This window comes from Phocoena phocoena, chromosome 8 (assembly GCF_963924675.1).
Source record: "Phocoena phocoena chromosome 8, mPhoPho1.1, whole genome shotgun sequence".
Classification (NCBI taxonomy): domain Eukaryota; kingdom Metazoa; phylum Chordata; class Mammalia; order Artiodactyla; family Phocoenidae; genus Phocoena; species Phocoena phocoena.
In genome coordinates, this window is record NC_089226.1 from 65,824,385 (window position 1) to 65,850,371 (window position 25,987).

At 42.9% G+C, this 25,987-nt stretch overlaps 1 protein-coding gene and 1 pseudogene across 2 annotated transcripts in view; both read right to left on the minus strand.

Moving 5' to 3' along the window:
• Positions 1-25,987, minus strand: part of GALNT18 (polypeptide N-acetylgalactosaminyltransferase 18) — a 360,452-nt gene that overhangs the window by 83,636 nt on the left and 250,829 nt on the right. The window lies entirely within an intron of this gene.
• Positions 9,578-11,227, minus strand: LOC136126418 (60 kDa heat shock protein, mitochondrial pseudogene; annotated as a pseudogene).

Here is a 25,987-nt window from a genome sequence, read left to right on the forward strand (position 1 = left end):
ATTTGTAACAAAGCTCTTTTATTCCAAGACCTGTCTCTCAAAGAGTCAGTCGCCATTTCATCTTAGAGTGGGAGCCTCTGCCTTGGTTCTAATCAGAAGGGTGGTGGCAGCACCTCCCATTCTGCCGTTAGCTGCGCAGTGAAAGGAGCCGTGTGAATTCACTGCTGACCTCTTGAAGCTACTCCCCTTTCCCCATCCTGTAGCCACCGCCCTCATCCAGACCACTGCCATGTCCCATCTGGACTCTGCAACAGCCTCCAAACAACTGCCCTCCCTCCTGCCTTCCTCGTCCAGTCTCTTCTCCACCCAGCAGCCAGAGTGATCTTCTGAAGGTGTACATTGGATCTCGTCCCGCCTGCATGGTGCTCTTCCCAGCACAGCCCTTGAGGCTCCGGGGGCCTGGCCCCTGCCCACCCCTCCAGCCTCGTGCTTGCCTCCTAACATGCTCCGTGCTGCAGTCATGCTGACAGTTTTGACTTCCTCCAGCATATGCTGGGTTTCCTCTCACCCCTGGATTTCTGCACATGCAATTGCATACCCACCCCGCCCTGCTTCACCTGACATCCTTGAGGTGTCAGTTCAGCGTCACAGTTCTGTATCCCCTTCAACTAGGTGAGCCTGTCATGCTCTGTGGTCCCAGCCCTGTCTTTCCCGACCACGACACTCCGGTACCTGCTGGTTTACTAATCTCCTTCCCTCTTTCAAAATGTTCTCCAAGCTCTTCACCACATTCTCCTTTAGACATGTGCTAAACGGTGCCTAGAACAGATCACGGGTTTCCAGCAGAGGTGGGATGGCTGAGCTGGGTGGGAGTAGCGCATAGTTTGTAAAAGCACAGCTTTGGAGCCAGCGAGAAGTGGATTCCAATCTCTACCTCTGCCACCTGCTGCTGTGTCACCTTTGGCAGGATATTTCTCCTCCCAAGTCTCAATTTCGCCCGGTAGAAGAAGGGGATGAAGTGCAGGTAGGTGTTTGACCCCGAGCCTGCCTCCGGGTGAGCTCTGTATGCATGGCAGCCGAGGTGGGATCAGGACATCTGGGTCTAATCTGACCCCACCATGTGCTGGCTGAGCGGCAACTCTGGGGTACTTCACATCCCATCTATGAAACTCAAATGACAGTGATTGCTACACTGAGCTGTGGGCTCTGGAAGCCCCTGTCGTAGTGCTCGGAATATTGTAAGCCCTTAGTCTGCACTTGTTATTATCGAGTATTTTATAATAACCATTATGCTTGCTGCTATTGGCTTCTCCCGTACAGCCACCTTCAGGGGACAAATGATTGCAGAGGAGTCACGTGTCTGGCTGAAGCCCAACAGACAACAGACGTGCTGCCCTCCGGAGTGCCTGGCCCAGCAGGGAGAGGCTCCTCTCCAGAGACTGGAAGCACCTGTTCACCTAGAGCTTGTCTCCGCTCTCCTCTCTCCTGTGAAAAGAAACTCATCTATCGTGAGCATCTGCCTCGGATATAGCCTTTGGGCTCCTGGCAGCTTCTGGTTGGAGCAGAAGATGTGTATTTGGCGTGTTTGCCCCTTCACTTCCGGACCCTGACCAATGACCCTGAAATCAACAAGAGAGAGCCTGTGCTCCACGATCCCCGCATGATGAGCAGCTCCGCTGACCAATGGCTTGCTCCAGAGAGAATCTCAGAAGTCTTACCCACAGCTGATCTCAGAGGCCCTCTCGTGGATGGCAGACAAAGGATAGGAAAGAAAATCATTGGCATTTGGACCTCACGAAAGATGACATCATGAAGCTTCCATGGAGGTTTGGGAGGATGAGGAAGTAAAATGGATCCAGGCCTGGAACACAGGTCTTAGCTGGCGTGACGTGGCAAGACCCAAACCAGATAGAGGCTATAGACGGGAGGCATTGTGCCAGAGAAGCAGGGCCGCTGGAGGGAGGGCAAAGATGCGGGACAGAATGATGGCTCAGCATTGCAAGTTCTAGGGGGTGGAGGTGCCAAGAGGAGGAAGGGCAAGGGTTGGGTACCAAAGGGGTGGGGTGGCTGAGAAATGAAGACCAAGGGTCAGCAACCAAGAAGGCAGATGAGGTCGCAGAGGTCGCAGGGGTCGCGGGGCACAGGAAGCCACTACCAAGGTAGAACTTAATTTTTACCTAGTGCGCTGTGACCCAGGCTCATAACAAGTGAGGCACGTGCTAGTCTTACAGGCCCTGGGGTTGCCTGGTGGCACGTCAGCCCAAGGCTGGACCTCGTGGCTTCTGGATGGGCACCGGGCAACATGTGTCTTGACCACACCAAGTTTTTCCTGTCTCTGTGCCTTTTCACCTGCTATTCCATCTTTCTGGAATAAATCCCCCACTTGTTACCCAGCTCAAATCTTACCTTCTTTCACCCACTCAGTCTAAATTAGATCCCCTCTGAATACCTTTAGCACCCCACCCTTTTTCTTATTAATGCTTATTCACAATACTTCTATTTACGTATTTCTTTTGTTCAATGTCTGCCCTCCACCTCCATTGCCCTGCTAAAGTATAAGCTCCAGGAAGACAAGGTGCACGTTGCATATACCAACACCAGGCACTCAGGACATGTTCAATAGCTGTGATCTGAATGAGTGATTCCAGCAATCCCAGAGCCCTGGGCTTTCATTCACCATATAGAGAGATGGCTTAACTCACTTAGCTGGCTCCTCTAATAAAGGCCATAAACATAAAATGTGCCAGATTTTACTGAACACAATGACTTCCTTCAAACCCAAGTGGTTTTTCAGCAAAGCTCTGACATTTAAGTGCATGCTGCTACAAACGAGAAGAGTTACTTTGGCTGCAGAGCTTGAATTACCGTTATAAACCTCGGGAAGTTATCAAATGAACCTGGGCGATTGCAGGTGGTTTCATCTTATGGAACCATGAACTCACTGTAGAGAAAGCCCCCCACCTAGCCAACACTTCCAGACGCCCACGGAGGAGCTGCTGGGCTGCCCCCAGACGTGACTGAGAACCTGAACTGTTGTAAACACAAGAGCGAGTCACACTCACCAACAGCCCTTCCCAGGGAGCCCTAATCCTGTGATTGTTTCTGAAGAAACTTGGTGCATCCATCTGGGAACTACAAGAAAGCATGCAGGTCTTGCGGGCTGGTAGACCGAGTGTGAATCCTGCCTCTGTCACACATTAGCCTTTCACTTGGACCTGTTCTTGGATGTCAGTTGCCTTTTTATTGGGGCAGCTGGCAGGTTTAAAAGAGATGCTGTATGAAAAGCTCCCTCTAGCAAAGACAGGCATCTAGTAGGTTCTTAGGAAGGATCAGGTTCCTTTCCCTTCCCAGGACTGGGAGCTGCTGGTACAAGGTCAGGGTCAGAAGACTGAGTTTATGTCCTATGTTTGCCACTTACAAAAACAGACCTGTTTCCTTCCCAAGCCTCAGTTTCTCCCAGCTGCCAAATGGAGGAGCTGGACTCAGTGACATATTAGATACCTTCTACTTTTTGCATTCTGTGGTTCTAAGTGTTCTTGCCAATACCTCAAATATTACCCAGTATCTGAGACAACCGGTAGAGTTGTGAATTGGGAGTTATAAAATAGGGAGACACTGGAGGCAAGACATCAGGATACAGTGTGACCATTTCTCCTACTCAGAGTCTGGTGATCACTCTGTAGTCTTTGGTAGGAATAGCAGATAACACTCCCATGTCAAATCCGTTCACTGGTCAATGTCCTTCTGAAGCACTGGGTTAAGAAGGATTCTGAGGCTCCGTCTGGGCTCAGTGGAAAAGCATGCCACCATTTATTAGTAATATCTACCGAGGGTAAGTGATTGGGGGGCGGTGGCACCTTAGTCTTGTACTTCATAAGCACAGTCCACAGGATAAGATCCCAAATCCTGTCCAGCTTTTATCTCCTTATGACATTTAATGAGCTCTTCTCTCTTGGCAAAATCTTCCCACTGTTCCCTTAGCCCAGACATCCTCCTTCCTGCTCTCCATCCATCCAAAGCCAGCCTGGCCCTGTTCCTCCAAAGTCCTGAAACATGATTCGCACCACTCAAGTGGTCCTTATTTCTTGGCTCATCTTGTTAATTACCTTTTTATGTGTAGCTGTCTCGCCTAACTTGGCTGTGAAATGCTGAGACAAGAGTCAAAAGCCAACCCAGGCAGGCTGGGGGGAGGAAGACGAGGAAGATGGAGGCTGAGGCCTGAGAATGGCTGGCAGAAGACCAGCAACGTGTTTGCAGAGTGGCTGTAGGGTCAGAAATGCAGGCAAACAAAGACACTGACTAGGGCATCACCTAGACACCGCATGTGTCTCACTCTAGTAGCAGCCGTGCATGGGAATGAGAAGGAAAGAGAGGTCAAACCTGGGCAAAGCTAAATCAAAAGCCAGAGGCTGTCAGCCTCTTCCCCCTATCACATATATTTATTTGCCTGGCTAATTCCTACCTACTTTCCCTGTCTGCCCTGAATTTGGTAAATGCCTCTGCTCTGCATTCCCGCGTCACCCATACCTCCTCCAGCTGCGTGCCTGTGTACCTTGTATATGTACAGTTTAAAGACACATAACACAAGGGACAACTGTTTACCTACTGCCCACTTAAGAAACAGTATTGGCAGCAACTTAGAAATCTCTGTGTGCTGCTCCTTACCCACTAAGGTAACCCATTATCCTGAATCTTGTTAATAATTTCCTTGCCATCAAGCTCAACTACGTGCTTAGTTTGACCTGGTTTTAAATGCTGTATAAATGGAAGTGTATTTTCTGCATTCTTCAGCTTGCTTCTTGCTTCATTTATTTTCATCACCATTGTGCTCCATCGTATAAATGTACAGACATTTATTTATGCATTCTCCTGGTGGTCCACAGTCTGGTTGTTTTCAGGATTATGAACAGTGCTCCTTCGAATATTCTTATACATGTCTCTTGGCACCCAAGAGAGAGCACCTCTCTGTGTATCTGCACATAGTGGAATTTCTGAGCCATAGGTTAGAACACACGTTCAACTCTCCCAGGGATAGTGAAACTCTTCCAAAGTGAGAATTCCATGTTCCAGTCCCACCAGAACAGATGAGCACTCATGTTGCTTTACAATCTTGCCAACATTTGGCATCGTTCATAGATGGGTGTGAAATTCACTCTCACTGTAATTTTAATTTGCATTTCCCTGAGTACCAGTGAGATGGAGCATTTTTTCCTATTTATGGGCCCAAAACACCAGCCTGTGAGAGAAGACCCATGGCCACCTTGCTCTCCTTAAGGAATCTCAAGAGCCTAAACAGGGCCTGGCACATGATAGATACTCGATAAGTTGCACGAATGAAGGATTGAGAGTTGAGCCTTAGTTCTGAGTCATCCCTCTGTGCACTTTCCTCGGTGCTCTCCCAGGTTTCCAAAGGCAGACATTTCATTCTTTTCAAGTGTAAGGAAACATTTTTTAAAGTCTGCCAATGCTTATTCTTCCATCAGACTCCACAGAAAAACACTCCCTGGGGATCCAGTTTCCCAAGCCCTATTCTTACAATAAAACACTGCCGAAAGGTCTTTTGGACAGAATTCCTGCTCGGGGGGGGCGGGAAAAATGATGCTTTTTCTTGGAAGATGTCCCTGAAGGGGTCTGATTTTGGGTCAGCCACAAGAAGCCCTTGAAGCAGTTCCCCTGTTTGAAAGGGATCCTTCATAACTCTCAGAAGGCAGCAGGAAGATTCATCTGGTAGGAATCCAAGAAGAGACCAGCTGGGCTGGAATGTCTGGAAACTTTTCATGAAGAAAAAGTTAAAAGGCTGTTCTGCAGGGACTTGAGATTTGCTGAAATAGCTGTTTACCTATAGGAAACCCAGGGGCAGCCATGGTGCCAAGCTCAGCAAACCAGCCCATCAGAGACAGGGGCCCCAGCTTTCCTTGGACCCTAATGCTCTGACTCTAAAGATTGGGACCGTGAAAGTTCATTTCTTTATGGGAAATTCCAGGAGGATCACTTAGCAAACACGTGGTGATTGAGATTCGAAGCCCTCTTTCAGCGGTTCCAAACAAGGTGAACTTATACATGGTTACCTTAAAACTCATAGCAGCCAACAGCCCTGATTACTACTGTCCAAATGCAGGTTAGGGTGGACTCAAGACAGAATGGAAGAAAAGGAAGAAGACAGGCCTGGTCCTACCTGGGGTTGGGGAAGTGAAGCCAGGAGAAGGGTGGTCTCCAAGAATGTGGCTGACTCCTAACACATATCTGTGTGTTCCTCTATATCTCCCAGCCTTCTTTGAAGTCGGGAGGGATTGTGTGAGCAGCTCAGGCCAATGAAATAAGAGAGGAAATTACAGCTGTCACTTTCAGGCCCAGGTGGGTAAGTATCCTGTGTGGAAAACCCATGAACACTTCTACCGCTTCTCCTCCCAATCCGCTGGATGTTTACGCCAAGATGACCTTGAAGTTCAAAGATGGGGAACCCCCAAGCAACCTGAGTCCTCAGTTACCACTTGGAGAAGAGCTGGCCAGGAGAGCCCCCCAACATTTAGAGGACTGTGAAGTGAGTGAGAAATAAACTTGTCCTGGGTTCAGCCTTTGGGGTTTGGGGGCTGCTGTTGCAGACTGTGAACATTTCCCTGATTCATACAAGCTGCCGGCATGTGGAGAGGCAAGGTGACCAGAGAGGCTTGGGCCCTGCAGCATGGATAACAAGGGGTTCAATCTATTGGGTGAGACTTTGCAGCAGAAGTTTCCAGGCATGGGGAGAGACCGTCCAGGTCCAGATGATGAGTCCATTCAGAGCAGGTCCCCACTAGGGACTGAAGATACAGAGAGGAGATTTAGTCCCCAGTGGGGGAGAGAGGGAGCTGCCAGGGGTAGGCAGGTATTAGGACTCCTGCAAAACAGGCTGTAGGGGAGAGTCTGGTTCCCGTTCAGAACCAGAGCAGCAGTCAGAAAACCAAGGGAGAAGCCAGCAGGCTGGAAGAGGAGAAGCCAGGGGCTTGGAGACCACGCACGACTCAGGGCTCCTCCGACAGCCACAGGTAGCAGCCCCATGGCAGCTCCACAGATCCTAGTGTGAGCCAGTGGGAGGCGGGGCTGCAGCCACACCGCCAGCCCTGGTCAGGTGACACAGTCTAGCAGGGCTGACCCTCACAGCTTCCCCGTGCATGAAGCCGAGAAGGCTAGTTCCAGCCCAGGCGTTTCTATAGAACCAAAACTACAGAAGCCCCAAGCTCTGAGACAGAAGTATTGGCCACGTTCCAAATCAGGGTCCCATTGACACGCGTGCTCTCTACTCTAATTGCTTCTTTTGTTTTGAACTAAGATCTCTGGCTCCATTACCATCACTATTGCTGTAGAGAATAATAATGAGCTTGAATGTCACAGGGACTCAGGGAACAATTTTCTGAAATCCAAATAAAACCCTTCCCGTCCCTAGTTTGAGAGTCATTTTTATCAGATAACTCAGCCCATCCATTTACTCAGGAGTTCTCAGAGCCCTCTCTGGTGGGTTAAGCCCCTCTGAATTGCTGTAAGTGCCTTCTCCTGTGGATGTATTCAGAAAAGCTCGCTCTACCCAGCTGCTATTCAAAGCCGATCCCCAGGAATATGTTTAATTCATACTTTGCTATATGAAGATGAACCACTGACTCATTTAATGTGTTTCCTTTTTTATGTCTTTAATCAGTGGCTGTTTCTTTCCTCTCTCAGAAGCTTAATCTAATCAGAAACAACCCCTACTCCCCATATGAACGGCTCGTTAGCATGTTCCAATCAAATTCAAATTGATTGTCCATACCAGATGCCCCTCCCACACACATACAAAAAGAGTGACACTGGTTCAAAGGATAAGGCAGGAGGATAAGTTAGGAGGGTCGTTTCTGAAATGCAGGGCAATCAGAATCACTAGAGGAAAGTATAATACAATCTGTCACCTCCCAGCATGGTGGAGCCAGATGACAGGTGACCCATGTGTCACTGGGACAGCATAGGTGGGGAAGTTTGGCAGACCCTGGGTGCAAACATTAGAGGAAAAGCTGTGTGTCTGGCCCAAGCATCACACCCACATTCTCAGAGGAACGCTCGAGGTTATCGTTCAGATGATAAAACAAATCTGAGGTGCTGAACATTTTCTCACGCAGAAGTATTTGTTCTAAAGAGTTTTCCTCTTACTCCACTGGAATTCAGATTAAGAAAGCTAGTGTGCTGGGTTTTCACTTAAAGAGATTTGCCCTTTTCATATACATCAAAAGGAATTGTCAGCTTGGGTTTCATCTCTGATAGGTACCTACAGCAAACTCACATTAAAAATGGGATTTACGGGCTTCCCTGGTGGCACAGTGGTTGAGAGTCTGCCTGCCGATGCAGGGGACGCAGGTTCGTACCCCGGTCCGGGAGGATCCCACGTGCTGCGCAGCGGCTGGGCCCGTGGGCCATGGCCACTGGGCCTGCACGTCCGGAGCCTGTGCTCCGCGGCGGGAGAGGCCACAGCAGTGAGAGGCCCGCGTACCGCAAAAAAAAAAAAGAAAAGAAAAAACAATGGGATTTACAAAAGAGATCAGCATTGCAGTATAGCAGGGGACCTAAAAGATTACCTTTTAGGGGACCTAAAAGATTACCTTTCATTTCCCACCTGAGGTTCAAGGTCACATGATAATATAGAAGCACAGTAGGAAATGTTTCCAAGACCTCTGCCTCTTGTGAGACAGGAGGACATTGTGGTCAGAGAACAGGGGTTAAACAGTCTTGCTGTCAAATCCTACATTTTCCATTTGCTAGATTGGTGACTTCAGACATTTCATTTCACTTTCTAATATTCAGTTTTCTTGTCTGTGCAACGTGTCACAAAAATGACACATTGCAAAAGTAGATGTGAGGATCAAATGAGAGAATTTCAACACCTAGCCCAAGTTTAGAGCCCACTAAGTGTGAGGTATAACTATTACCAGTGTAAGATTCCACTGATGATACGATTCACCACCGCAGTAATAAGAACTTTTCAGGGCAGGAGGAAATACCACATTCTGCTGAGCTTGAGATTTATATATCCTCCTGCCTACATGTCACCTCCACGTGTGTGTCTCTCAGGCACGCAAACTTACCTTGCCCAAAACCAAGTTCATGATTTCCTTCCCTGCCTCCCCAGATGTCCCTTCATCTTCCCCTCATCCATCTAATAGCCCACGCCTGAAACCTACATAAATAATTATGTAACTCATCTGTAATTATGTCCTCTTCCTCCCCCTTCACAGCCAGTAATGCATCAGCAAATGCAGTCAGTTCTACTTCCTAAATATAGCTTAAATTTAATCACATCTCTCAATATGCACAGACAACATTCTGCTCCAATTATTTTTGTGTGGACAACTCTATCAATAGCCTTCATTTTTTTTTTTAAACCAGGAATGTACAAATGTCCTTATTCAAAAATACAAAATAAATTATCTGTAGGTATGGACAATGACAGCAGTAAACCATTCTATGTTATCAGCTGAAACCAGTAACTGATGGTTATAGTGATTTTCTTAAACATCAGCCAGCCTTTTCTTCAGTCATCTCCTTCAACTGACCTCTCTTAAAGTTATTGGTGAGGAACGCTGCCTTGAGCTTCCTTTCACATCTCATTAATGATGGTAAAACACTATTCTAGGAATTAGGACATGCCACCTCCCATCCCACCTCCCATCCCACCCATTCCGCCCATTCCAGGAGCCTTCTCTTCTTTTCTCTTCTTTAGGAATTTCTGTGACTACGACTTCTACTGTAGTTAACAGAGAGGCCACTCCAGCAGCATCCAGTAATGCACTTCTTACAACCTTAGCTGGATCGGTGATTCCTTTTTCCACCACATTCACAAAATCTCCAAGCATAGCGTCATAACCAACTTCTGAAGAACTCTGCAAAATTTTCTCAACTTCAACACCTGCATTCTTAGCAATGGTCATTGCAGGAATTTTGAGTGTTTTAAAAATAATTTCTATACTACTGTTTTGATCTTCATTAGCTGGAGTTTTGAATCCAAGGCTGGAAGGCACTGAAGCAGGGCACAGCCCCTTCCCAAAACAATGCCTTCTTCAACAGCAGCTCACGTAGCATTAAGGGCATCTGTAACTCTGTCTTTCTTTCCATTCACTTCAACGTCACTTGTCCCACCAACCTTTAGCACAGCAACACCATCTGAGAGTTTTGCCAGACGTTCATTCAGTTTTTCCTTTTCATATTTCACTAGCTGTAATATCTAACCGCTCGATGATTTCTTGAATACGCTTTTCAATTTGAGCCTTGTCACCTTTTCCTTTCAAGAGCATGGCATCATCTTCAAGATTTAGAGTTAGCCCTTCTTCTCCAAATACTGTACCACCAGTAGCAATAGCCATGTCTTTAAGCTGGTTCTTTCTGTTGTCACCAAAACCTGGAGCTTTGACTGCTACAACCCGAAGATCAACTTTCAGCCTATTCAAAACAAGTGTACTTGGAGCTTCTCCATCCACATCTCCAGCAATTATGACCCAGGGCTTATGGTGAGCGTTGGCAATTTCAAGAGCAGGAACAATGGACTGGACACCAAAATTTTCTTTTCACTCAACAGAACATAGGCATCTTGGAATTCACAGTTCTGACCTTTTGATGTATTAATAAAGTATGCAGAGATATACCCTCTATCAAACTTCATGCCTTCAATAATTTCGTCATTCAGTGTTTTTCCATCCTTTACTGTGATAACACACTCTCTTCCAACCTTTTTCATCGCATCAGAAAGGATGTTGCCAATTTCGTTGTCTCCATTTGCAGGTATCGTAGTAACCTGGGCTATCTCTTCTGGGGTTGCCACAGGTTTAGACTGCTTCTTAAGTTCAGTAATTATAGCATCAACAGCTAACATCACACCTCTCCTGATTTCCACTGGATTAGCACCTTTGCTAAGCTTCTCAAAGCCTTCCTTGGCGATAGAGCCAGTACAGTAGCAGTAGTGGTGCCATCCCCAGCCTCTTCGTTTGTGTTATTGGCAACATCTTGAACAAGTTTAGCGCCAATATTTATCTTTTAAGTCAATGGACGTTGCAACAGTCACACCAGCTTTTGTCACTCTGGGACTTCCCCAACTCTGTTCAATAATCACTGTCCTTACCTTTGGCTCCATAGTAACGGCTACAGCATCAACTAAAAGGTCTACACCTTGAAGCATTAAGGCTCAGGCATCCGCACCAAAGTTTACATCTTTGGCATAAGCCCGAGTGAGATGAGAAGCCAGTGCCCTGGACACTGGCCTCATCTGGCGAAGGACTGCAGGTAATCGAAACATTTCCGTGGGGCGGCGGCACGGCTTGCAGGCGACGAGACAGGCCGTCAGTGGCGAGTGAGGGACAGACTGCAGGGCACACACAGCAATGAGCCCGCATCCCTCCCTCCGCCTATCAATAGCCTTCTAACAAGTTTTTTTGCTTGTTTGCAAGCTTGTTGCCATCCAATCCATCTTCTAAAATTATAAATCAGATCATGTCCCTTCTCCACTTTAATTCAATTCAACCATTATTTATTTAGTATTTCCTTCCTTTGTGCTGGGGGCTGTAATATGAGATGGGAATTTTGTCACTGAACGAAACCTACAAAGCCCGTGACTTTTTGGAACTTACATTCTGTGCTTTTTCATTGTGTCCCTCTGACCCCGAAAATTCTTATGTTGAAGCCTTATCACCAGCCCCCCACCATGTGACTGTATTGGAGATAGAGCCTTTAAGGATGTGATGAAGGTCAAATAAGGTTGTAAGGACTGAATCCTGACCAGACACAACTGGTGTCCTTATAAGAAAAGGAAGGGACCGTAGAGCTCTCTCTCTACCATGTAGGGCACTGCAGGATGGTGGCTGTCTGGAAGCCAGGAAGAGAGCTCTCACCAGAATCTGACCACGCTGGTTCCCTGATCTCAGACTTTCAGCCTTCAGAACTGTGAGAAAACAAACTTCTGTTGTTTAAGCCATCCAGTCTACGGTATTTTGTTATGGCAGCCGGAACTGACTAATACAGCACTCATTACAATTTGTAACGATACATCTATTCTTCGTTCCCTTTCATCAGCTGTCTGTCCCATTAGACCATCAGCTCCAAGAGGGAAGGGGCTGTGTTTACTTTTTAAACATTGTATGCCAAATATTAAGCATGTAATTTTAAGCATTACATGCTCAATGTTAAACACTGTATGCCCAATGTCACCTATGGCAGGCGCCTACCAAATAACGTCAAATGAATGAAATTGCATTAAATGTACATATAAAATTGTAAGTTAAGTGATCATGTCCTGGTTTGCCCACAACAACATCGGTTCATGCCTGCTGGTCCAGTGTAACAGTTAGTGGTATCCTCTTTCACTCTCAAAAGTGTTCTGATTTGGATAATAAATTGTAATTTATTTATATATTTATTATTTATCTATATATGCCAAATTTAACAGGCACAACCTGATTTTAGAAACACTGAAACCCAAGATAAGCATCTGCCTTGAAATCATAGTATTACTAATATTTTCTCTCCCCTACGCCATGATTTCTTTATAGGAATACCAATTCCAAGGCAGTGAAAATGACACACGCCGTCAAGACCCTCACTCGCTGAGGAGCAGCATTTGAAGTAGGCGTAATGAATAAAGCCAGACACACTGCATTGAGTGTGGCCAGCACTAAGCGAGGAAAGAGGTCCCGTTCCTTAGACTATCCAAAACTAGAGAGAGAGCCCAGACACAGAGAGAGACAGGACCTCGGGGAGTAAATGTCTCCTGGGGGTGTTACTGGGGGTGACTATCTTCAGGGCTGACTTTATGTGCAGGTAAGCCCGCTTGATGGAAAGACGTGTGTGTAGGGATAATTTCCGTAAACCATCATTGGTAAGCACTGGGAAATTTTACTCATCAGGATCTTGCCCCTTGCATCGCTTTACAAAGTGAAGAGCATTTGCAATGGGAGTAGATGTCCCTTAATTCCCCTTCTGCAATTTCAGATTTGTGAGTAGGAGGATTTTTCCAAAGAAAACCACAACACTGGATGGTGATCACGCGGAGACAGACGCTGATGCTTAAGAGGGCGAGGGGGAGGAGGAAGAAGAGGAGGAAGAGAGGAGGAGGGGGAGGGGAGGGAGAGGAAGGGGAGGAGGAGGGGGAGGAGGAGGGAGAGGAGGAGGGAGAGGAGGAAGAGAGGGGGAGGGGAGGAGAGGGAGAGGAAGGGGAGGAGGAGGGGGAGGAGGAGGGAGAGAAGGAGGGAGAGGAGGAAGAGGGGGGAGGGGGAGGGGAGGGAGAGGAAGGGGAGGAGAAGGAGGAAGAGGAAGGGGAGAGAAGGGGGAGGAGGAGGGAGAGGAGGAAGAGAGGGAGAGGGAGAGGAAGGGGAGGGGAGGAGGAGGAGGAAGAGGAAGGGGAGAGGAAGGGGAGGAGAAAGAGGAGGAGGGGCAGGAGAAGGAAGGCGGGGGCAATCCCTGCTCAGTTTCTATCAGTCATTCTGAGGAGCTGATTCTGGCCTTGCCTGGTGGTCCCTTCCTGGAAAATTGGAAACACGATGTAATGGTGGCAAAGAAGTTACCTTCCAAGGGTACAACACACAGCAGCAGGCAGACTCAATTAAAGAAAGACAAAATACAAAACAAAAAAAGAATAAGTACAGGAGTGAGAAACTGACTCTCTGGAGCTTTAACATCCATTGCTGGCTCCCAGGTTTTTTACGCTTTTGCTCTTGCTTTTTTTTCCCAAATCTGGAAATTATACATTGAGACATTACTATTATCTAATCCACAGCCTATAATCAAGTTTCATTAATGGTCCCAATAATGGCCTTTATAGCTATTTTCCACCTTGGCCCTAACTTTTTAACAAGGTAACATTTTCTTCAGCTTGGCTCTCAAACCCCTTTATCAATTGTTACCTCTTCTGTACAGCTTATTAATCTTACTTTGCTATGGCTCTCTCATTGAACACAATTAAAGAAACGTAAGTGTGAAGACCCTTCCAGAATAAAATTGTCCATGGGTCCTCTCCTTCTGCTCCCCACCATTTCTAGGTAATTGCTTCATTATGTACTTTTTTAATTGCTTTGTTCTTTAGGGATAAATTTTGCACTTATCTTTACTAACCATAAAACTTACAACGTACTGTTAAGCTGTGTCTGTTCCACGGCTGCTTTGTAATTGCAGAGTCACTGCATGGCTGGTGAGCTAAAGATAATGTGCTATGGCAAAGAGCCTTCCTCTCAATGTTTTCAGATACCTTCTGGCTACCCAGCATGGCAGAATAATTGGTTCTGGGCTGCCTGGGGCGCTAAGCTCCCCTCCCATATGGAGATCGCAAGCAGAGAAGACCCCGATCCCGGAAGTTTAGGCTTCGTAGGCCCCAGGATGCTCAGACCTCAAGGGCCCTGGGAATTTCAGGCCCCACGGTCCCAGGAGGCCACGCCTAGTGGCACACATTCCAACAGAGCAGGGCTGGCTACCGCTGACCACCTAGAAAGACAATGTCAACTCCTCTCTCAAGGTCAAGTCCATATTTTCCCAGGGCCCTTGCACTTGGCCTGTGCCTGCAAGCAGTTTTCAAGGAATCCCTCTCCCTCCATTCTTGGTCAAATAAAATGTCTAAACTCCTTGCCCCTCAATCCCTCCTTTGAAATCTGTATTCTATCACCACCCCTTGATCCCAACTGTCCCCTCAAAGGCTTCTTCCACTTGCATCGGGATGCCCTTTCTCCACTCATATTCTCACAGTTCAGGGCTTTAGAGGCTTAGGCATCAGACAACCGTGTTCAAATCCCAGCTCCACCAAACTCTTTCTATGTGGGACCTGGGCAACTGACTCAACCTCTCTGAGCCTCAGTCTCCTCGTCTGTAAAATGAGGATAATAATTCTAGCCTCTTGTGGTTCTCAGGACGAAATGACATACAGCATAAAACTCACCAGGATGTAAGCTCTAAGAGGGTACAATGTAGACAATCCTGTTCATCACCGTATGCCCAGAGCTCAGCACGGTGTCTAGTATTAAATAAACAAAAGCACCGAGCACAAAGTAAACAATGAATAAATGGTAGCTCTTATCATGTGGTCATCTTACCATGACTAGTGCAATCCTGAAATGCTTCCCATGACATCTGTGGTTTTCCACCAACCCAGCTCTTATTTTCCTAGTCAATTCTTCTCTGTAACTATGGGCACCAGCCTGCCACCTGCCCCATTTCCTATGACCATGCTCAATTCTAAAATCTCTTTCTAGTTCAGACTTTCATCCTCTCTGGGCTCCTCCATCCTCGTACCTTCCGTGGGCACACCTGATCCCCTGTCTCACCTCCACATCTTCTCTTTACCTTTAGTTCTGGCTCCTTGCTGAAGTCAAGATCCGGGTATTACATTTCTCCCCTAATGCCAAGTGCAGAACACAGCAGCATAATAAATGTTCACTGTGTAAATAAATAGACGGACGAATAATGCGAGCTTTCTGGTTATTTCCATTGTTATTTCTAATATCAAACTTGCCCCATTTTTCCCCACAAACCAACTCTCTACACCAAAGACCCCTTTCTTAGTCAATGGTACCCCCAAATCTCTCAGCATCTGGGCTTGAAATCTCAATGCCATCTTTGTCAAACTTTAATAACTCATTTATAAGGACCATGAAAGGCTACGTCTTGACCTCCAATGAGCACTCAGACCACTATTAGCATCTAACACAGCGCTAAGGGAACACATGGACAATGCCTTAGCAAAAGTTTTGAGTCGGGCTTCCCTGGTGGCTCAGTGGTTGAGAGTCCGCCTGCCGATGCAGGGGACACGGGTTCGTGTCCCGGTCCGGGAAGATCCCACATGCCGCGGAGCGGCTGGGCCCATGAGCCATGGCCACTGAGCCTGCGCGTCCGGAGCCTGTGCTCCGCAACAGGAGAGGCCACAACAGTGAGAGGCCCGCGTACCAAAAAAAAAAAAAAAGTTTTGAGTCACTGGGAAAATGCCCTTAGGAAGAACAAAAGCCCGCAACCTTGAAACCTGTGTCTCATGTCTTGAAATCCCTGGCCTCAGAAGACAGCATAGATGGAATAGTTATTCCATTGTACGGCTTGCAGCCTCCTGTGGGCTTTATTTACCCCATGACAGCAGCTGAAGGACAATGCCACAACAGATCCCAGTTCACAAAAGAATGATACAAAACGGTGGCAGCCCACGACACCCTCCATCCCCCGCCCCCCCAGAAGGACGTGTTGCTCTAAGCTTGCGGGTTATTCTGAACTCTAGCTCCAGCTGGCTTGGACCAACCATACCATTTAGAAGCAACAGACTAAAATCCAATTTAAGGTGTTTAATTTTCTCTGTCTCCAGGGACAGGGAGGTGGGTCAGAGAATCTGCGTGTAGGCTTTCTATGAGATGTTGCTTCTGGTGGTCTCCTGAGACCTTTCCAGTTGAGCGAGCACACTGGTGCCCACACGCCTTCTCTTCCTTTTCACGTCTCTGTTCTGTGCTGGCAGAGACTAGTACCTAAAATCGTGGTATCCAGTGTTCTTAATTAGCGTCCTTGTTCTCACCCAAGGCTGGGTGAGAACAACGGTGATGTCAGCAATGAGCTTACTCAGCCTTCTAAGCCCAAGGCCTCTGGGGGGAACCGTGTGGTCCCTCGGGCGCTTCAGTATCCTGCAGGGTTAACAAGCACACATACATTTGCTTGGGCCTCTTTCACTAGTAATTTTAGCAAAGTCTCTAGCCCTTTAACCCTAGATATATTTTGTAAAAGTTTCAAATAATGGCGATGCCTGTTCTGGGCAGTTGCTACATCCCCTGCTTTGCTTTCTCTTCCTCCTCTGTGTCTCTGGCGCCCTGAACCCAGGTTTCTGGCCTCCTGTTACCAGCTCTTCTCATTTGGCAGTTCCCCAATCTACCTCCTTTCTGACACTCTGGACTCTGGCTTTCAGCTCAGCTCTTGTCTCTGTCACCCCCTCCAGTTTTGATGTCTCCTGCGACCTCAGGTGAAGACATTGCGTGGTACTGTCTGAACCAGGCCCCGTCTCCCATGAGGGATTTGGGCTGAAACCTCAAGCACTGAAACAGTACTGTGGTCCTTTTCCAAAGTGACGCTGACCCAGGTTAGCTCCTGAAATTAAACTTTATGCCATGGACAACTTTAAACCCTGAAGGCAGAGGTGGAGGAGCTTCGTGACACAGTGATAAGGTATGAACCTCGAGACCTCTCAGGCTGGTTCTTATCTTGAGTGATTTGGGGAGGCATTTTATCCTATTACTTCCAGCTTCCTAACTTACAAAATGGGGATACCAACACGGGCCTCATGGGACTTACATAAAAATTAACGAGATAATATAAACAAAGTGATAGATCAATAGCATCCAATAAATGGAAGTTCCTCCACTCGTTATTGTTATGATTAATAATATTACTATCATCTTCCAGACTTGTGGCCTAATACTGCTACCAACTGTGAAGCATGTATCTGCTTTATGAAATAATAATCTTTTGTTGCCCAAGAGTTGATGTCACTAAACCAACTCTTAGACATTTCAGACCTAGAAAGGCCAATGTTAGAAACCAAGGAAATGTCTGTCTGGACTCTCCCAGTAATAGGTCATCCACCATAAGTTCACCTTTTCCTTTTACTTAAGTCACTGATGAAAATGTTGGACAAGCCAGGATGAGCAAAGAGCCCACCGAAGGCCACCCGCTGCATTGCCAATGACCACTCTTTTTCTCCATCTGACGGCTCTACCTTGTCTGTCACTGGCCCTCTGTTTTAGCCCCATGTTACAGACCCCCAGTTCCCAGCCTTAGAGTTCAGCCACAGTCATGGTCTTTCTCAGCTGTCACTTTGCACGTGTCACCTCAACTCTCTGGAACACCTGTCCTCCTCTTCCCACCTGAATAACACACCTTCATTGCTTAGGCCCAGCCTAAATGCTGCCTCCTTTGTGAAGCCTCAGCCAGCTCCCAGGGGCAGAGGGGTCACTCCCTCTTGGGTGGTACTGTAAAGCACACAGCATCTTTCATCCTTGCCATTTTGATCCATAGCACTGGGTTGTGCCTTACTTAGTTCTTCAATCCGAATTATATTCACAATGATGAATTTTCATCCAGGAAGTATTTTCTGGAATAAATATCATTAAGGGACTTTAATTCTCTTGGTCAATTTTCTATATAATGTAATTAAAATATATTTCCTTTTATGCTAATTTTCTAATTTTATTTTACTAGACTTATTTTCATGGGGTTAATACTTTTTTGCATTGATTTTACAACTAAGATATGACTTATCTATCAGCAATTTTTAAATCTACATCTTTTTTACAATTATGGCCTCCATCACAGAGTTTTTTTTTGTGGTCATGATTTCAACCAAGTTTAGTTTTCCTGAATCAAATTTTGCAGATGTAAATTATATTACTATTCATTTCTTCAATCAATTTTTTAGCTTTTAAAATTTTTACTGTGTTCATTTTTGTTTGTTGCTTTAGTTCATGTTGATGATCTTTACTACTACTCATAATTTGGAAAAAGAATAATAGTTTGCGTTTTTTTTTTTTTTTTAGAACTCTCACAAGAAATAGTGTCAGCCGTTTCTCTGAGTTGTATACTTACTACAGTCGCCATTGGTAGATCAAAAAACACAGAAGTCCTTAAAGTCACAATGGAGGAAGGGGTCAAAACATCCTGTTTAAGCTCATGACATTTTCTATAATCTGTTAGATTAGTATTGATACTTAGAAGACGGGGGTCTCTCCCGCTAGACTGAAGGCCACTCAAAGACAGGGTCTATGTCATTCACCTCCAGTTTCCCAGCACCTGGCAAGAATGAATGAATGAATACACACATAAATGAACCCACAAGGAGATCATGAGAAATCTGATCTGATTTCTTACTGAAAGCCACTGCACCATGCCTATCTATATAAGGCATAATGGTTTCTGAAGCCACTCTTCCTGGGTTGAAATCTCAGCTTTACCATTTTAACATCTTTATTGGAGTATAATTGCTTTACAATGGTGTGTTAGTTTCTGCTTTATAACAAAGTGAATCAGCTATACATATACATATATCCCCATATCTCCTCCCTCTTGCATCTCCCTCCCACCCTCCCTATCCCACCCCTCTAGGTAGACACAAAGCACCGAGCTGATCTCCCTGTGCTATGCAGCTGCTTCCGACTAGCTATCTATTTTCCATTTGGTAGTGTATATATGTCCTACCATTTTCCTAGGGCAAGTTATATCACTTCTCTGTGCTTCAGTATACCCTCCTGGAAGTGGGGGTAATAAAAGATTCTACATTACAAGGTTGCTGCAAGGATTAAGGGAGTTAATACATGTAAAGCACTTAGGACAGTAGCTCACATATAATTACTGCTACACTACTATTAACTATTAGTGTTTTGGTCATAAATCTCATCTCTTTCTAGTAATACCGAGGGGTGGTCATGTTCATATCCTAATATAGGGAGCTCACGATTCCATTAGGCATCCCTTCCTTTTTACGATTCTAATATTTGTTTCTCATATTGAATTGATAACTACATCCATTACAGCTTCCACCCCACTGTTCATGGCTCTAACTTTCTGAGATATATAGAATAAATTCTCTTACACTTGACTAGCCTTCAAATTTGAAACCTATTCATTGAGCACATACTAGGTTCCAAGCAACAGTGTGAAAATTAAGTAGCCATAAATCTTGACATTAAGTATTTTAAAGTCTAGATAGGAAGGAAGTGGGAAAGGTGATATTTCTGTCTCTCACAGATCTTCTCTTCCTTTGAATCCAAGATCTCCATGATACACAGTTGGCAAGCCAGAATCCAACTTACAAACTTAATATAACTTACAAACATTTTTAAGTTTGAACTTACAAACAATATAAAGGCTACATAATTTAAATTGTGTGATATTAGTATATGAATACACTAACAGATTAATGGAACTAGAATAGAAAATCCAGAAACAGACCCAAATATGTACGGCAATTTAGTCTATGATAAAGGTAGTATTGCAAACCAGTGAGGAAAAGATGTAATTTTAAACAGAAGGTGTTAGGATAACTGGATGGCCATATAGAAAAATAAGACATTGGGTCCATTCCTCACACCATACATCAGGATCAATTCTGAATGAATCAGAGATTAAAATGTAAAAAATACAACCCTACAAGTATTAGAAGAAAACATAGGTGAATTTTTCTTTACCCTTGTAGTGGGTAAACTTTACTCTGTCTAAACTCTGGAAGCAAGAAGGAAAAAGACTTTTGCTTACATTAAAACAAACAAACAAACAAACAAACAAAAACTTGCATGGCAAAAAAACACCAGAAGAAAAATTAAAAGACAAGTAACAAAAAACAAGTAACACACTGAGAGAAAGTATCTGCAATGTATATGATAGGTAAAGTATTACCATCCCTAATGTGTAAAGAGACTCTAAAAATAAAGATTAACGATCCTGCAGGAAAATGGGCCAAAGATATGAAAAGCTCATGGAAAAAAGAAATGCAAATGGCCTTAATCATGTGAAAAGCTGTTCGGCCTAGGTCTTAATAAGCGAAATGCAAATTAAAACTACTCTGAAATCCTCTTCTCATCTGTCAGATTGGCAACACCCCAAATATCCCAAATATTCCACAACATACTTTGTTGGTTGACTGTGAGGCAACAGGCACCTTCATCATTCCTGGTGGGAAAAATACTACCCCTCTGCAAGGATATTTGATGATGTCTAGCAAAATTACACATGCATTTGCCCTTTGACCTCACAATTTCACTTTTAGGAACCTATTCAAACAATAATCCAGAAAAATATGAAAAACTGTATGCACGAGACAATTCATTGTAGCACTGTGTCCTCAACAAGAAACTGGTAGAATAAACCATGGAATGTGCATTCATTGGAATACCATGCAGCTATGAAAAAACAATAAGGAATACCCCTATATACTATTACAAAGTAGTGTTCAGAAAAAAATTTATATAATAAAAAACCAAAATAGTGAAAAGTGTGCATAGCATACTACCATTTATCTAAAAAAGAGGAGATGTAAATATATACATATTCCCTTTTATTTTTTTAAAGTGTAAAGTAAAGCAAAATGTTTATGTTAGAGGTAGCAATGAAACAGGATAAAGAGACAGCAAGACATTAAGTACCTTGTGATAAAAGTACGCGCGTACTGCCTATGAAACATTCTTGCTACAAAATCGAACCTACATCTCTAGGTCTAACTAGCAATGTAGAAGAAATATATGGAACAGAAGGACATGTTAGATGACATCAGGGGAAAGCAATCAGGAAAATCTAGACTGTGGGAGTCTCCACAGGACAAGTAACCTGATCTCTTTAAAAATAAATTACAAGGAGAAAAAAGAGATGGAGAAAGAAATCCAGTAGATTAATAGAGACTTGCAAGATATATTAATCAACTGGATCTTGATTCAAGAAACAATTGTAAAACAAAGTAAAAAAATGTTATGAGAGAATTGGGGGAAATTTGAACACTGATTGAATATTTGATGGTATTAAGGAATTCTTTTAGGATGTAAATAGTATTGTGATCATGTTTCTTTTAAAAAGTTCTTCTCTATTTTATGAAATTTTTTTTGATGATATAATGTCTGAGATTTGCTTCAAAATAACTGGAGTTGGGGAGGATTGGGTAGGGACAGAGATTAAAACCAAATTGTCCATGAGTTGATAATGTTGATACTGGGTGATGGATGCAAGGGGATTTATTATACTGTTCTCTCTATTTTTGGATATGTTTGAAGTTGTTCATAATAAAGAGATTTTTAAAAAAATCCTATTTATGATAAAATGTTTGGGATATGGAGTACAATATCCTAGATATTATATTACATGTTTTAGAGGACATTTGTACCTAAATTCTAAGGTTCTAAATTCCCTTCCTATATGAGGGACCACATCATGTGTAATACTTGGGCCCATGGAACCTGAAAGGGTCCCTGACCCCTGGCAACTAAGCATGGGCCTATAATCTAGGTTTAGCCAACTGTATGCTCTAATGCAGTACTTTGAATTTTGGTGACTATCACCAAGCCCCAAGCAATGGGACTTGCTTATAGTAGGACTACAATACTCCTTACAAGTTAAAGCATGCTTAAAAAAATAAAGCACTATATGAAACGTATGGTTGTATATGCAACATATACATCTACATGTCTAATAATAATAGATATGATCATGTTTAATATAGAGCACTTTATAGATTACAGAGTACTTAAATTGATTTCTTGTTAACTTTGTTGCTAAAATAATGATTTTAATAATAAGATAATAAACCATAGAACGAATTAACTTTTTTGGCCAATATAAACATTTTAAATTGTATAACACGATTAGGATAATAATATCTGGCTTGCCTATAGCACTTGATTGCTGTGTACATTAAATAGGATAACTGTAGGGAAAGAGCTTTGAAAATACAGATGTCAAGAAGCTTACCGCCTATGTTTTCTTCTAGGAGTTTTATGATTTCAGGTCTTACGCTCAGGTCTTTAATCCATTTTGAGTTAATTTTTGTGTATGGTGTTAGATAATGGTCCAGTTTCATTATTTTGCATATGGCTGTCCAGTTTTTCCAATACTATTTATTGAAGAGATCATCTTTTCTCTGTTGTATATTCTTGGCTCATTAGTTGTAAATTAATTGACCATTTATGCATGAGTTTATTCCTGGGATCTCTGCTCTGTTCCATTGATCTATGTGTCTGATTTTATGCCAATACCATACTGTTCTGATTTATAATTTTTCTTAAGTGCTATTTTGGTTGCATTTCACATAACATAATATGTAGTATATTTGTTATCATTCAGTTCAAAATATTTTCAAATTTCTAGTACAATTTCTTCTTTGACCTATGAGTTATTCAGAAATGTTTCACAATTTCCAAAAATATGGCTTCTGCCTATACTTTTTAGTTATGGATTTTTAATTTAATTCCATCGTGGTGGGATAACATGTTTTATGTGACGTTACTCCCTTGAAATTGTTCAATTTTGTAGTTGTTAGATGCAGTGTTGTATATATGCCCATTCGATTCAAACTATTAATTATGTTGGTCTATCAATTACTGGGAAAATTTATTAAAATCCTCAACTACATTAGTGGTGATGTTGATGTCTCCTTGAAATTCTATCCATTTTTACTTCATATAAATTAAAGCTGTGCAATTAGGCACATAAAAACTTACAACTGTTATATATTCCTGATGGGCTTAACATATTATCATCTTGTAGAAATCTTCCTTATTTATCCTAAAGTATTTTGTAATGGTATTTCTTCTAATATTAACATAACTACAGCAACTTTCTTTTGATTGGTATTTACCTGTTATGACTTCTTCCATTCGTTTATATCTTAACTTTTCTGTATTATTATATTTCAGGTTTATATTGATAAAGAGCCTACAGATATTTTTTTTTAATCTAGTCTAAAAATGTTAGTCTTTTAATTTGGCCCATGTAAATTTACCATATTTACTGATATATTTGGATTTATTTCTACCATTTTATATGTTTTTTTCTTGTACCACCTGTTTTATTTCTCTTTCTTACCATTTTCATATTTCATTTTTCCCCTCTACTACTTTGGAAGTTATACTTTTTATACATATGATTTTCATGGCCCCCCAAGAAATTTTAATATGGTTAATTTATCAGAATTTAAAGTCAACCAGAATCTTTTCCATCTTCATTAATAATATAGGCATTTTAGGGCACTTTATTTACAATCACCCCTCCCAACTTATTTGCAATTGTCATCATACACTGTAGTTTTAATTTGTTTTTATAACTTTGCAATACATTATTTACCATGAATATTTCTTTAGATTTACTCATATATGAGCTAATTATTCTCTTTTTATCTCAGATTTCCTTCTTGGCTCATTTTCCTTACACCTGAAGGATGTCTTTTAAAATTTATTTTATTGAGGATCTGTTAGTAGCAAACTCAGTTTTTGTGTGTCAGAAAATGGCTTTCTTCTTCCCTATTTTTGAAGGATTTTTTAAATTGAGTATACATATAAAAGTTGATATTTTCTCTCAGATATTGAAGATATTATTTCATGGTCTTCTGAATTCCATTATTGCCATTGGAAAATCCACTCTTATTCTAATTATCATTAAATTTTAGGTAGTCTACCTTTTCTCTCTGACTGCTGTAAGGTCTCCTTTGTCTTTGGCTTTCTGTGGTTCCACTATGATATGTCTAAATGTGAATATTTTTGTATTTATCCTGCTTTGGATAGGTTGACTTCCTGAATCTGAGGATTGGTGTCTTTCATCAGTATGGGAACATTTTCAGTCATTATATATTCAAATATTGCTTTTGTCTAATCCTCTTTCTATCATCTCCATTTGGAATTCTAAGATATTAGACACTCTCTCTCATTTTTACATGTCTCTCAACCTCTTTCTTTCATATTTTTTCCTTTGTCTTCCTGGGGTAATGTTGAATAATTTCTTCAGCTCTGTTTTCCAGTTTACTCAATTTTTTTTCCTTTAACAATATCCATCTAGCTGTTTAATTCATCCATTAAGCTTTCAATTCACATTTTTGTATTTCTCATGTTTGAAATTCTATTTTTATACTAATATGACTGGTCTTTTTATAGTCCCTTGCTTCTTACTCATAATTTCAATCTCTTTTTATTTATTTAAATATATTATACAACTTATTTGATATCCTACTTCTGATAGATTCAATACTTGAAGACTTTGTAGATCACATTTGGCTATCTAATGCTTTTGCTGGTGTTTGCTCTTGGTTCTTTCTTTTTCCCTTGTCTGTTTCATGATTTAAAAAAAAAAAAAAACTGAACTCACATTCCTTGGAACTCTAGCTGTGAGAAGTTTTCTGGCTTGGGTTAAAGGGGTTTTTCCCAGAGAGGATTCATGTACACTTTTGCAGATGCCTAAGAACTTCTAACAGCTTTAAGTTAAATTCTCCTCTCAAGATTTTCTGAACCATGAAGTATTTTGATTTTGAATGATAGATCCAAGGGAGGGATTCACAGAAGAGAATTTTTCCTTTCCTCCTAGCACAAGATTGAGACAGGCAATTTTCACTCTAATGATGAAAATGTGGGTGGGAGTATTTCTAGCCCATCTTTATACTCAGATAATGGGCCTTTGCAGTTCCAGCTTTATGGGAGGTAAAGGGTAGGGAATATTTTACTAGATTCTTAATGCTGGTCAAGCCTTAGGCTTTGTATCCTGTCCTCTGTATACTCCATGAAACTGGGAAATCACAAACTTCAAATCATCACGTTCTTCAAATATAATGGACTCAGGCTTTCTCTGATTCCTACTTTCACTTAGCTTTTGGTGTCTGTATTGATTTCCTTGGGTTGTTATAACAAAGCACAGCAAACTGGATCACCTAAAACTACAAAAAATGTATTCTCTCACAGTTCTGAAGGCTAGAAGTCTGAGATCAAGTATTTGTAGGCCATGCTCTCCCCAGAGCCTCTAGGGGAGGATCCTTCCTTGCTTCTTCCAGCTTCTGGTAGCCCCAGGCATTCTGTGGTTTGTGGCATCATAACTCCAATCTCTGTCTCCATCTTCACATGATTATCTTCCCTCAGTGTCTGTCTGTGCCCAGATTTTCCTTCTCTTATAAGGACACTAGTTATATTGGATTAGGGCCCACCCTAATGCAGTATGACCTCATCTTAACCTGATTATATCTGCAAAGATCCTATTTCCAAATAAGATCATATTCACAGGTACAGGGGGTTAGAATTTCAACATAGTTTAAAGGGGACTCAACTGAACAGATAACAGTTTCTAACAACTTCTTAATTCCTTGCCAGCTCTTGAATACTTTCTTATATATTCTAGTATTTTATAGCCATCATCTGTATAATCTGTCTCCTATTCAATGTCAGCTCTTACTTCTCACGCTTTTCATTCTGCTTGCCCATAGCAGTTCTTCTTTTCCCCACTGAGTTGTGGACTTATAAACTGGGTGGGGGGGGAAAGGCTTATTAGAATTGAGTGCAAAATAAGAATAAGGCTTTAAATGAGGACTCAGTAGACACAACTG